This window comes from Triticum dicoccoides, chromosome 2A, assembly GCF_002162155.2.
Source record: "Triticum dicoccoides isolate Atlit2015 ecotype Zavitan chromosome 2A, WEW_v2.0, whole genome shotgun sequence".
NCBI classification, from domain to species: domain Eukaryota; kingdom Viridiplantae; phylum Streptophyta; class Magnoliopsida; order Poales; family Poaceae; genus Triticum; species Triticum dicoccoides.
This window is the reverse complement of record NC_041382.1, coordinates 139,955,136-139,968,126: the sequence shown is the minus strand read 5'-3', so window position 1 is coordinate 139,968,126 and position 12,991 is coordinate 139,955,136.

The following is a 12,991-nucleotide window of genomic DNA, read 5'->3' as shown; positions in this document are numbered from 1 at the left end:
CGGAGTCTTCGCGGTTCGACGGTACTTGACGTTCCAAGTGGTATTTGGCGAGTCCGCGTAGTTGTACACATGTTGTAGTCGAACTTGACGGATCCGAGCTCTTCAAGGGTCATCGTGGTACTCGTTCACGTTGTAGTCGTACTTGTACTGAGGTCGAGGTCTTCGTGGACTTGCAAGCCTTGGCGGTTCTGGAGACACCGGCAAAGGTATAGGACGTGACACTGTATACTCGTACACTTGTCGGCGAGGACGTTTCCATGAAGCCCAAAATGAAACAGCCCCAAACGGAGGCAACAGAGGCGGAGGCGCACGAGGCAGCGAGGCGGTGGTCCCACCAAAAACAGGAGGTCGACGATGGCGCGGCGCATCACGGGAAGAGCAGCAGTAGGACGGAGTGGCTATAGGCACGGGAGGAGAAAGTCCATGGCAGAAGCGGGCGCTGGGCGCTTCGGGCGCCGGCGGCGGCCTCACCCCAAGAGAAGGAGGGCGCGACTGGGTGGCCTGGAGGTCAAGGAGGCAGGCAGGTTCGCGGGATGTAGCACGGCATGACATCGAGAGAGAGACCCGCGGCGGCGCCATGGCTGCCGAACAGGGCGTCGGCTCTCCTGGACGAGGAGGAGGTCGTGGAGTAGGCGCGGCGGTGCTCTCCGGGAGCTCGAGGCGAAGGTGAAGGGCGGCGAGGTTTCGGCAGCAGGGAGGCGCAGGCGCTGGGCGTGGTCGCCGTCAGCGATTGGACATGGCGGCGGGGCTTGCCGTGGCGCACTGGTGGCCGGGGCCAGTCGGCAGGAGGCGGAGCGTCGACGTGGTGCTGGAGCTTGAAGGCGGAGGGAGGTGGGTGGCGCCCTGGCTTTGGTCGCCGCCGAGTGGTGAGGTCGAGGGATGGGGATCGGGCTGCGGGTCTCCTCCTCTGGTGTGATGCGAGGAGAGCGAGAGGAGGGAGAGATGGAAGATGGGGATCGAGGAGATGGGTTTGGCGGTGGAGGGAGAGGGATTCGTGAGAGATCGGGCCAAGGGATCGAGTGGGAGGCCTCACCTAGCGTTAGGGTTAGGATTAGATGGGCCTGGAGGTCGGCCCTGTGGGGAGGGCGCCGGCTGGGCCTTAGAAGGCTGCGGGCCTGCTGGTTTACTATCCCTCTCTCTCTTTCTCTAAAATCTCTTTTTCCATTTAAAAACAAAACAGAAAAAGAGAAAGAAAAGAAAGAGAAGTTAGGGATGGAATCTGGGCATGGGGATAATTTCCACTAACTCGCAAAAATGCGCATGTTCCAAGAAAAATGGAGTGGGCATTTTTGAAAGTTTTAAATTCAAACTCATTTGATTTAAAATCAAATGGTTTGAATAGGAAGTGAGGGTTAGGATGGTCCAAAAATGTTCGGATTTTTGGTGGAGCTCCGGAAAATGGAGAAAGGATAAAAAGCAAAGTTTGGGGACCAAACTTGAAGCGAGAAAAGGCATGAGATTATTTGCAAATGTGTTCATGGGTGATTTTGAAAATGGAATATTTAATATAGCTCCCTAATAATGGGAGGATATGTTATAAAGAGAATCACCATGTGAATTCCCTCGATTTAAATGGACCGAAGATCCATGCAATTTATTTAGTTGAGTTAAGAAAAGAAATGACATGATGCAATGCACAAGACGCAAAGAAGAAAGCAACAGACGAAACAAATCACACAACGAAACCCGGAAACCCTGGAAGGCATCTGAAGCTCCGGTCTTGGGGCGTCACAGGCTTGCTGGACGGTGATGGGTTGGATGTGATCTATCATGTAATCGAGTTAGTTTTGTTAGGGTTTGATCCCTAGTATCCACTATTGTCAGTGTCAAAACCGGCGGATCTCGGTTAGGGGGTCTCGAACTGTGCGTCTAGGCGGATGGTAACAGGAGGCAGGGGCACAATGTTTTACCCAGGTTCGGGCCCTCTTGATGGAGGTAAAACCCTATGTCCTGCTTGATTAATATTGATGATATGGGTAGTACAAGAGTAGATCTACCATGAGATCAGAGAGGCTAAACCCTAGTAGCTAGCCTATGGTATGATTGTTGTTCGTCCTACGGACAAAAACCCTTCGGTTTATATAGACACCGGAGAGGGCTAGGGTTACACAGAGTCGGTTACAATGGTAGGAGATCTACATATCATATCGCCAAGCTTGCCTTCCACGCCAAGGAAAGTCCCTTCCGGACACGGGACGAAGTCTTCAATCTTGTATCTTCATAGTCCAGGAGTCCGGCCGAATGTATAGTCCGGCTATCCGGACACCCCCTAATCCAGGACTCCCTCAGTAGCCCCTGAACCAGGCTTTAATGATGATGAGTCCGGCGCGTGGATTGTCTTCGGCATTGCAAGGCGGGTTCCTCCTCCAAGTACTTCGTAGAAGATTTTGAACACAAAGGTAGTGTCTGGCTCTGCAAAATAAGTTTCCACATATTGCCATAGAGAGAATAATATTTACACAAATCTAATCTGCTGACATATTCAGTAGCGTGAAATCACACCACGGCCAAGTCTTTATTCGAATCGTTTTACAGTTCTACCTCAGCGCGTTTAGCGAGGCGTTTTCCTTGGCACATCTTGTCAAAGCAGAGATCGTGTCCCCTTATTCCGGGATTGTCATTAATACGGGCGTGGTAACCCAACCATGACATTGATTACGGTGCTAGGGAGATAAGTGAGTTTTACCAGGCTGGTGGGGACGCATAGTCGCGTCCACCCATATAAGGGGATAAGGATCCACCTTTTCATCCACGCCTTCTTCCTTCTTTGCCTATCCATTTCTGCGCACTCGAGATCCAGCGCGCAAGTCCGCACACCCCACCTCAACCTTCTCCAGGCATGTCCGGAGCGGGAGGCAAGTGGATGGTCTCCTCCATCACGGAGGGACACATCAAAAGACTGAGGAAGGCCGGATACTTGTCTAACGACATTGCGCACTGGCTTCCCGAAGAGGGGCAGCTCATCCCCACCCCTAGGCCCCATGAGAGGGTGGTGTTCCTCCCTCATTTCCTCCGCGGACTGGGCTTCCCTCTCCACCCATTTGTCCAGGGGCTCATGTTCTACTATGGCCTAGATTTCCACGATCTGGCCCTGAACTTTGTCCTCAACATCTCGGCGTTCATCGTCGTGTGCGAGGCTTTCTTCCGCATCCGCCCCCATTCCGGCCTATGGCTCAAGACTTTAAATTTCAAGCCGAAGGTGGTGCACGGCACCCAGGCGGAGTGCGGAGGCGCCATGGTGGGCAAGATGCCCAACGTCCTATGGCTCGAGGGCTCCTTCGTGGAGTCCCTAAAGGGGTGGCAATCGGGGTGGTTTTACATCACCGAGCCGCGCGACCCTGAATGGGTCGCAGCCCCTGAGTTCCGATCCGGACCCCCTACGTGGCTCGCCTCCTGGAAAGAGACAGGCCTGTCGTGGGGTAAAAAGGGAGAGCTGACCGGACTCCAAACATGCGTCCAAACCCTAGTGGACAAGAAGCTCAAACTTGTCAACGTAGTCCAGGTTATGCTCATCCGCCGGATCCTCCCGTGTCAACAGCGGGCCTTCAACCTGTGGGACTTCGACCCGGCGTGGCACCGAACTCTGAGCAGGCGCTTCGACACTATGTATGAAGATGCCTGGAAGGTGCTTTTCAAGGGCGCCGAGGCCCCCGCATCTGCTACCGAGGATCGCGGATTCAGCATGCAGCGTCATGCTCGCGCGGTACGCTGTTTTTACCTTTTACAGGGTATTTAGTTTTTCATAGTTTGACTCCATGCGGGATCTAAGCTCTCTTACCTTTGATAGGATTGGCAGGCGACATCCGGACAGATCAACTGTCCGGCTCCTTTGCCCGAAGGCCCAGCGGATGCTTGTTTGGCGACGCTGCTGGTTCCGGCACCCTATGTGGTGCCGGAGAAGAAGGCCAAGAAGAAAGCCACGGGGACTCGAAAGAGTGCCCGGCGCCAGGAGGTGTCAGATTCATCATCTGACGACTCCAAGGCGCGCTCCTCCCATGAAGACGAGGAGGAGGAAGAAGAGACCTCTCCCACTCCAGCGGGGGGAGGGAAGAAAAGGAGGGCCGCCCCAACTGGGGAGGCCGAACGGTCCAGGAAGGGGAAGACCCCTCCTCCGGACTACTCCACCAACGCCGACGACGGCGAATAGGAGTGGCCGCACAGGGCCAAGCCCCTGGCGAGATCGTAAGTATCTGGATACCAGAGTGATTCATAGTATTCCCTCATTGCACAGCCTTTCCTTACATCGGACATGTTTATGCAGTCCACCCAAAGACCGGCTTGACGTGTCGTCGAGCGGTTCCCTGGATTCGTCGGATGTGAATTCGCTTCTGACGGCTACCTCCCCCCACCATACGGACGACGCCAAGGCGGCGTCCCAACAGGTTCCGAGCCAGGAGGAGGTGGTCCTGGAGGCGCCGCAAGGCGACCTCCCAGACTCTAGCCGTGAAGGGGATAGAACCCCCAAGGGTTCCAAGTCCGGCTTTGAGCCGGACACCGCGCCGGAGCGACAGTTCCGGACTCCGGTAGGCAGCCTCCTTCCAAGAGGAGCAAGCCTACCGAGCTGGTGACCTCCGTCCAACCGAAGGCACCGGACAATTTGCTGGAGGTTCTTAACGGCGCCTCCATCGACGAGGAGCACCGCACTATTATGAGTGCGGTGACCCAGAAGGTTCAGTCCGCTCTTAAGCCTGTGCCAGCCTTCTAACAGGCTTCGAGGTAAGTAAACAATATGTAAAAATATTACCGCATAGACAGTAGCCCCTGATGCTCTGTTCGGTGTTCGGAAAGAAAAGCCGAATAGGGGATCTAATAACGTTTGCAGGAGTCTAACAAAAGTAAGTCAATATGCGTATGGAGGCTTCGCTGCTAGCATCCGCCGCACTGACTGCGGAGGTGGGCACGCTGAAGTAGAACCTCGAGCGGTCCGAGAACGAGCTCGACCATGCCAAGAGGCAACTCGACGAGATGGAACGTAAGAAATACCTTATTGAAATATGTGAAAGGTGCAATTGCAAAAAGTGACAGGATTAACACGGCTATTGTAGGGGCCACAACTGAGGTGGTGACACTTAAGCAAGCGCTGTGTCACATCCCTAGCTTCTGGTGCTGCCTAGTGTTTGCATCATGTTTAAATTTTTGAAACTTGAACTGAGGAATTTGGAAGCCTCAAAACCCTAAATAAAAGAAGGGCAAAAACCCTAAAATCTCATTCATTGTTCCAAAATGCTCTTCTTAAATGTTTGATAATTTTGGCAAAGGGTTCTGGTCCCAACCAAAATATTGAACATTTTTAAGGACTTAATCTTGGGACTTTGAATTTAAATCATTAGCTATTTGAATTTGAATTATATTCATATAATTAGAATATAATTTCAAATACCCCTGAAATATTTTATGAGCTTTTGGAAAAGTCCATCTAGCAAAATAAAAATATTCATAGGAGTTTTTGGCATTGTTTGAATTATTTTAAATTCAAAACAGTGGCAAAATAAATTTTAAAAAATAAAACAAACAGAAAATAAAACAGAGCACTCACCTGTAACTTACCTGGCATTCTAGCCCACCTGGCGGCCCATCTGAGCTGGCCGGCCCAGCCCACCTCCTCCTCTCTGTCGTCTTCCTCCCCCTCGCCCCGAAGCTGCTCGGTGGCGAGCGCCGACGCCGCCCCGGCCACCTCCTGCTTGCCGCTTCGCCCTGGCCTCTTCGGGTGGCGCCACGCAGCCCCTGGCTCTCTCTCACTCTCTCCCTCGCCTTATCCTCTCCTCTGCTCTCTCTCCCTCTCTTCCCGAGCAGAGCTCGTCGCCACCGACGCCATTCACCGCGGCCACAGCCACCCCCTCGCTCCCTCCTCGCATCCCTGAGCTCCGTCCCGACCCCATGGAGCTGCACACCGACGCACACGACCAGAGGAGGCCCCAGTTGACCGGAGCGTTGTCGTCTTCATCTCCGGTGCCCGGAGATCGCCGCCGTAAATTCGCGTCGTCCAGAGCTTCCCCGACCTCGTCGTCGACTCTGCTAGTCCCTACATGAGCTCCTCTCCATTTCCCCCCTGTGCCCTTCCTCTAGCGCGTCCTCTAGCACCGATTTCTGCCATGGCCGAAGCTCACCTCCGCCGAGCTCGCCACCGGCGTAGCTCCGGTGACCATTTGGTCACCCCGGCGAGCCCTGCGCGTTCGTAGTTTCCCGTAGAGCATGCCTAGCGCAAAAACTAGCCCGCTTGCTCTCTGCAGCATCAAACCCGTGGTCGCCCGAACTCCGGCGGCCACCTAGGTCGTCGCCGGCGCCGATTCCGGCCGCCCCGACCCCAACCGACTCCACAGGAAGACGCGGCGCTCTTCCAGCTATCCGTAGAGCCCCTCCTCCGTCCGTTTGGTCGCCGGAGCAAGAAACCCGAAGGCCTCCGCCGCCTCGGCCTCGCCGGCGACTCAACGCCGGCGGGATTGACTCGTTTGACCAGGGGTTTGACCTCCCCTGGGTCCATGACAGGTGGACCCCGCCATCAGGTGATTAGCTTACGCTAATCACCACCTAATCTAACCCCCTGACACTGACATGTGGGCCCTAGTGCCCCTAATCTTTAATTAAATTAAACTAAACCCCCCTGTTTAACCCGTGTCACTGACGTGTGGACCCCACACGTCAGGTTTGATCTGGACCCGCCCAGTTGACTCTGCTGACGTCACAGTGACGTGGTGCTGACGCCATAAATCATTTCTGGATTTATTATTTTTCAGGAAATTCCAGAAAATGATTTAAGCTTCTAAAAATCATAGAAAATTAACCGTAACTCCAAATTAAATGATTTATATATGAAAAATGATCAGAAAAATCCAATCTATCCATCTGTACCATTTTCATGCATGTTAGAACAACTTATAGCTGCTGTTTAGCACAAATCAATTAAATGACATTTGAATTTCACATATGGAGTTTGGTTTTGAACTTAGGGTTCAAACCAACTTCATTTAACTTTGTTGCTAGCTGCAGTAGCGCAAACCACAGCATATTGCCATGTCACACCCATGCATCATATTGTTGCATTGCATTGATTGTGTTCTTTCTCTGTTGCCGGTGTTTGTCCCCTCTCGATAGACGTGGTCCGACGATGAGTTCGATGACACCGATGAAGAGCTATATTATCTTCAGAAGTGCCAGGCAAGCAAAACCCCCTTGTTCATTCCGATACAATCCTACTCTCTCGCTCCTGCTCTCTTTTACTGCATTAGGACAACACCGATTCATCTGTTACTTGCTGCGGTAGCTGAACCCCTTTATCCTTTGCATGACCTGTCATTGCCACAGTAAATAGATGAAACCCACTAGCATGAGTAGGAGTTGTTTGAGCCCTGTTGTGCCTACTCATTCTTGCTTGTTTGTCATGCCTGCTACTGCTTAGAGTTGTGTCAGGCCTGATTCATCGGGGATGAATCAGAGGCGTGTGAACATGTCCTACTGTGTGTGAGCTAAGTGTGTGAACACGATTTGGTAAAGGTAGCGGTGAGAGGCCGTGTAGGAGTACATGGTGGGTTGTCTCATTGCAGCCGTCCTCAGGAACTGAGTTCTGTGTTTGTGATCCATGATTCAGCTACTACCATACATTGGGCCCTGAAATATGACCCCGCTCGACTTCTTAATCACCCTTGTCCTCTGTCCAGGAGTTGCAAGTAGTTTCTGGTGTTTGTAGTATGCTGGAGGCCGTGGGCAGCGCTGACCGGAGGGGTGGGCTGTGATGCGGTAGGCACGTGGCCGGGTATACCGGGCGCCCGTTTGGTGTCACGGAACCCTGTTCACATCGTTTGGGGCTGTGAGCGAAACTCCGGCCGGATCTCCTCATGGATGGAACCCAAATAGGCGATAAACCTGGACTAGAGACTTGAGTGTTTAGGTAGGTCGTGGTCTACACCCACGTCGGCTTTCGCTTGAAGTCTGCCGAGCACATGTCGTGTGCAGACGCTAAGTGGTGGAAACATGTATGAAGAAGTACACCCCTGCAGGGTTAATATCATCTATTCGAATAGCCGTGTCCGCGGTAAAGGACTTCTGGGTTGCTTATATCAGTTCATAGACAAGTGAAAGTGGATACTCTAAAATACGCAAGATAAGCGTGAGTGCTATGGATGGCGTTCTCGTAGGGAGACGGGAGCGGATCCATAGTGGTGTATTGATATGGTGAATATGTGGACTCGTGTGCGCCACCTCAAAAAAGTTACTTGCAGTCGTAGTTTAGGATAGCCACCGAGTCAAAGCTGGCTTGCTGCCGTTAAATCCCACCATCCCCTTTGTTGATATTGATGCATATGTAGTTAGTTCTGATGTAAGTCTTGCTGGGTACATTTGTACTCAGGTTGCTTAATTTATGTTTTTGCAGAGAGACTTCAGTCTCACTAGTAGTTCCACGTGGACTTCAATGTTTAGCTTGTTACCTCAGCTACGATCTTGTGCCCTCGGCAGGATCTGGTAGATAGTCAGGCTTCTCAGCCTTTTTCATTTATAGTTGTCTGTACTCAGACATGTTAAGCTTCCGCATGTGCTTTGACTTGTATGCTCTGATTGTTGGGTCATGAGACCCATGTTTGTAATTTCCCGCTCCTCGGAGCCTAATGAATAAATACTTGAGTCGTAGAGTCATGTTGTGATGCCATGTTGTATTTGCACATATCGAGCATATTGTGTGTATGTTATTGAAATGCTTGGTATGTGTGGGATCTGGCTATCTAGTTGTTTATCCTTAGTAGCCTCTCTTACCGGGAAATGTCTCCTAGTGTTTCCACTGAGCCATGGTAGCTTGCTACTGCTCCGGAACACTTAGGCTGGCCGGCATGTGTCCTTCTTCGTTCCTGTGTCTGTCCCTTCGGGGAAATGTCACGCGATGAATACCGGAGTCCTGTTAGCCCGCTACAGCCCGGTTCACCGGAGTCCTGCTAGCCCAGTGCTACAGCCTGGATTCACTCGCTGATGACCGACACGTTCGATGCTGGGTCATGGATGCCTGTCCCTGTAAGTTAGTGCCATTTTGGGTCCACGACTAGCCATGTCAGCCCGGGTTCTTTGTCATATGGATGCTAGCGACACTATCATATACGTGAGCCAAAAGGCGCAAACGGTCCCGGGCCAGGTAAGGTGGCACCCGTGGGAATACCGTGCGTGAGGCCGCAAAGTGATATGATGTGTTACATGCTAGATCGGTGTGACTTAGGATCGGGGTCCTGACAGCTTTGGTATCAGAGCTTGACTGCCTGTAGGATTACCAAGCCAAACTGGTCGAAGTTGAGTCTAGAAATTCTTTAGTTATATAAGGGAATTGATTGTGGGATGGAACGTAAGGCTCTTTTTACTCCTTATACCTCATGGCCTTCTGATCTGAGTCATCATCTTCTCTTCTACAGGGAGTAAGAACTAGGCTATCTCTTCTTTCTATCAGGATCACGTGTTACTAATCCGTAGACTTATAAGATTGTTGGATTTAAGCTTGAGTTCAGTTCCTACGACTTCTGTATGTTAACTGTTGATCTCGAAACCTTGATATTGTGCTTCTGAGTGGTTATGCCACCATTTTTGTGAATGTCTCAAATCTTTTCTGAGCATTTACAGCCGTTATGCTGTCCGAGTCATCCCAGGTTTCTAAATAGTCTGAAGCAATTTGCAAATTCCTTCCTCCCGTTTCGATGTTCCTTTGGGCCAGATTAACCACACTAATCGGTGAGTTGAGGTACTTTATTGCCTTGACATATATGTTGGAGCTGGTATTATGACCCTAGGTGTCTTAGGGGATCATCTAGTAATTTAGCCATGATTTGTGTCCCGGTGTGATGATTCTGGCCATCATTCTCGTAAGCATCCCGTGATGCCACTTAGTTAGTAGGCATTTCACTTCTGGGTTTTCGAACCGAGATTCACCCTACTTACTTCATGTTGATAGTAATTGCTAGCTCCCTTAGGTTATTAGTAACCTTTGCGATAGTCCTTGAAGTCTGTGGTATCTTCTTCTTCCAAATACCATGAACTACTTATGGCAGAAGTTCCTCGTTGAACTGAACAATCACAACCAGAGTGCTCTTGATGAGTTCTCCATTATATATTGTGGCTCTGCCAGTTCTACCTTTCTGCATGGGTTATCCGGAAGAAATATGTTGAACTTCGTTCGACATGCTAATCTATGCATCCACAACTCATAAAATCATATGTTCTTTTGAGTTGTCCCATTTTAGTTGTCTTCCGACCCTCGTCTATCAATTGATAGTCAAGAGTATGCGTGCATTCGTTCATCGATGCCTATTATTCTTGTGTTCCGTCAAGCCATTCTATCCCAGAATGACTAGGAGAAATGAACTCCAGTACCTCATCCATATCTAGGATTGGGTCAAAGTAGTCATACTCCGCAGATCAAATACTAATCCAGTTTTTGTTCTGTTCTACCGTGAAGTATTACCCTCTTTATGTCAAGAAAGTCATAGGAATTACACATCATCTTATGAATTCTTGGTGCAGTGATACTTCTCGCCATCATTATTCATTTCTCGGTCCCCATGTTGTTGAACCGGAATGCCGACAAGTGAATCGTGATGTGTGAAATCAATACTGCTAGCAACCCCGTTGCTTGGTAGTTAAAGGACAATAATTTCATTCTTAGCATGTTGGTTATTGAGTCATCATTCTAAGATTGATCGTGCTACCTAGTCCATTCTCCTGGTTCACTCCTCGATCGATGAGTTAGGATTATTTCAAATCCTTGCTCTATTGATCATATCGTCTTGCCCTGAAAAGCAGGATTGTCCTTGATCTTAGTAACATATCGGTGGTTCGTGATTTTCCGAATATCTTCTCGGAAGTATTACCAGGTTGTCACCTGACCGCTATGTTGAGTTCGTGATCAAGTTGGTTTATTCCTGTAAACCACCCCTTCTCCAAGAATCCGTGTTGGATACCCTGAGCTAGTTGGTTAAGCTAAACAACAACTTGGAGAGTTGGAAGATAAAATCTTGCCTAACTTAGTTCGTTCCAAAGGGATATCCTTGTGTAGTGTGTGTTGAAGAAAGATGATATCTTCATCAATTGATCCTTGAGAACAATTATTGGATCTATTATCTTACCCAAACCTTTGATTGAGTATGGGCTATCGTCAAATCAAATCAGAACCAACGATGTTCGTAATGCTGTCTTATTCGTGGATTTTCCTCGAGCATACACCATTATATCTTTTGGTCTGACCAATGCTATCACCGTGTTCACTTAACTATGGAATTCCTTTTCAAAGGGAACCTGGATGAATTGTTGTTGAGCCCATCGACAACATCCTTATCTCCTCCATGATTTTGTTGAACATTAAGCTATTGTTGGAAACTTTGTAAACAATGCCTTCGAGTTCCGTCTCTGAGGTATATGTTTGGATGAAAGAAGTGACTTCCTTTGATTCAAGTGCATTTGATGTAAGTTGCCGCCGTGAATTCGAGAAAGCATGTTTTTACTTCCTCTGGAACCATCCCAAGACAGTTATGCACGTGCGAAGTATTCTGTGGTTTGATAGACTGATCATCTTCATTCCATATGTGTATCCTAGCACACCAAGCCACTGATTGAATTGTTCAAGGAGAAGTTTCCTTATAAGAGCTAATCATATGACTTATGTAAGGACTTCGTTAACCGCAATGATGGTTTCCCAACCTGAACTCGGTAGTGTTTTATTATAAGACTACTATGTGGTCATGCTTGTCTGGGAATCACATGTGTGTAGCAGAACCAGCTCATGTTTTGGAGCTCGCTATCGTAGCTCATTTCCCGAGAATCTCGCAACGTCATCTCGTCGATTTGTGTTGCAAACTTTCGTTTTTCTTCCTAGACTCGATGAGTCTGGAATATCCTGACACCAACCAGATCTAAATCTTAGGCAGATATGATGGTTTGGAACACTTCCCAAGAACTATAATATCGGTCCCTCAGAAATCGGTAAAGTGGATGTCGTGGCCAACACACCCAGCCGGAAGACCTGTTATTATAATATCTTGATTGAGGAAGTTGGCCACCTCCCCATAGGGATTTCGTAGGATTTACTTCCTAGTTGCCCCTATGGATTTTTGTGTTCCGAAGTCCGACCTTTTACTTGATGTTCTAGATATCAAACCATATCTATGAATGGGTTACACTAGCACATCAAGGAGAACATTAGAAGCGGAGTGCTAAATGTCTCTCGGTCGATCATCCAGATTTCGTCCCCTTGGCCTTGTTAAGGTGAAATCTGAGAAGGTGTTATCTTCCTTTGCATCTGCATCCTCCATCACCATTCATCATGGTAGTAAGTTGTGTTACCGGACCCTTGACACGGATGTTGGTAAAACCTTGATGAATATGGAAATGCTCAAGTTCTTGAGAGCACGCACAAGCGCTACGTGTTATCATCGGCACTAACTGGGATTCCTCTCAGTTTCCTCGGCAATGCTATGACCTTTTCAAACAGTGAATTCACTCTCTATTGTTGGGTTCTTCCCCAGTTACCAGAATCATTCCCAGCATTTGCATTTTGTTCCCAGCTTGCACCGCCAATGTGCCATTCTACCATGGGTCTCTTCCATTTCCGGTGATAAGCAAATCCATCCATTACGTTGTCTTCAACAAGGTAATCCACATCATCCAAGTTCGAGTATGCCATTCTACCGAACCCCTCTAAATGATCGATTATGATTTGCCTTAAGTTGGTATAAAGAGTTTCAATGATCTTTGAATCAAAGGTAATTCTTTTTGCCACTTAAGGGGATATTTCTATGAGTCACCTTCCCTAAGGTGCATCGCTGTGGCATCATGGAAACTCAACTCCTCGCTACGTTGACAACCGTTCACCACCCTTTTAAGCGTGGAATTGTTGTCAACCTAGTGAACCCTCGTCATCTGTCTCACTCCATTTCTTCAGATCTATGCTTCGTGTCTCAGCTCGAGAGATGTGTCAATGTCTCATCCCATGAGTTGATCCTGAGTTGTTCGATCCTCGAGAAGATCGATC